This window comes from Tupaia chinensis, unplaced genomic scaffold (genome assembly GCF_000334495.1).
Source record: "Tupaia chinensis unplaced genomic scaffold, TupChi_1.0 Scaffold143894_1, whole genome shotgun sequence".
Lineage (NCBI taxonomy): Eukaryota > Metazoa > Chordata > Mammalia > Scandentia > Tupaiidae > Tupaia > Tupaia belangeri.
Window position 1 is genome coordinate 1 of NW_006203745.1, and position 829 is coordinate 829.

The following is an 829-nucleotide window of genomic DNA, read 5'->3' on the forward strand; positions in this document are numbered from 1 at the left end:
ATGCATGATTAAGTCATTATGCAGTATATTTGGGATAGGAAACAAAATTTTGTATGCTGTGACGATGCTTAGAGGATGAATGTAAATTAATTACTTGATTTTTTAAAAAGTTTCAGCAGAATGCCTTTGTTAATATATTTTTTTTTCTTTCAAAGCTATCCTTTCTAACCAACTCATCAACCAAACCATGGAGTAATTTATCTTAGGCTCTGTCTAAACTTACACCTAATTAAAACTACTAGAAAGACAGGATTTACTACCAGTTCTACATACCTTGATTTTTATTGTTAGCTCAAACAATAGTTGTTATTGTTATGATATTATCATGTTCTTCATCCTTACTTACTTCCATCAAAAGAAAGGCTCTGTGTACTGCTAAACACTTTGAACTATTGTCCAATAAAAGCCAGTTCTGGTTACACTGTGGTAATACAATGATCCATGAGACTGAAGTCACATGGGAAGGTCCTCGGTTTGCATCTTGAGGTCTCCCTGTACTTGCCAGGTGCATCAGCCCGTGCCCTTAATCCTGGCTCGCTGAGGCTGGGTAGATTGGAGCATGAAGACTCTGCTGGGGACACCTGTCTCTCCCTAATAAATTAAAATTTTAAAAAAGAGAATAAACAAGGAAAAAAAAGAAGGAGCAAAGCATAATATTCTATGAAGACACAAGGAAAATCATTTGTATAACTCTCTTCAAATACCTTCATGGGTTTCAAGTCCTTAGACAAATTAATTTATTTCAGTATATATCTTTTTCTTTCTACTTCAGATACAAAGAGAATGCAATGAAGTTGTCAAGAATTCAACACGACCAGCCAATGAAACC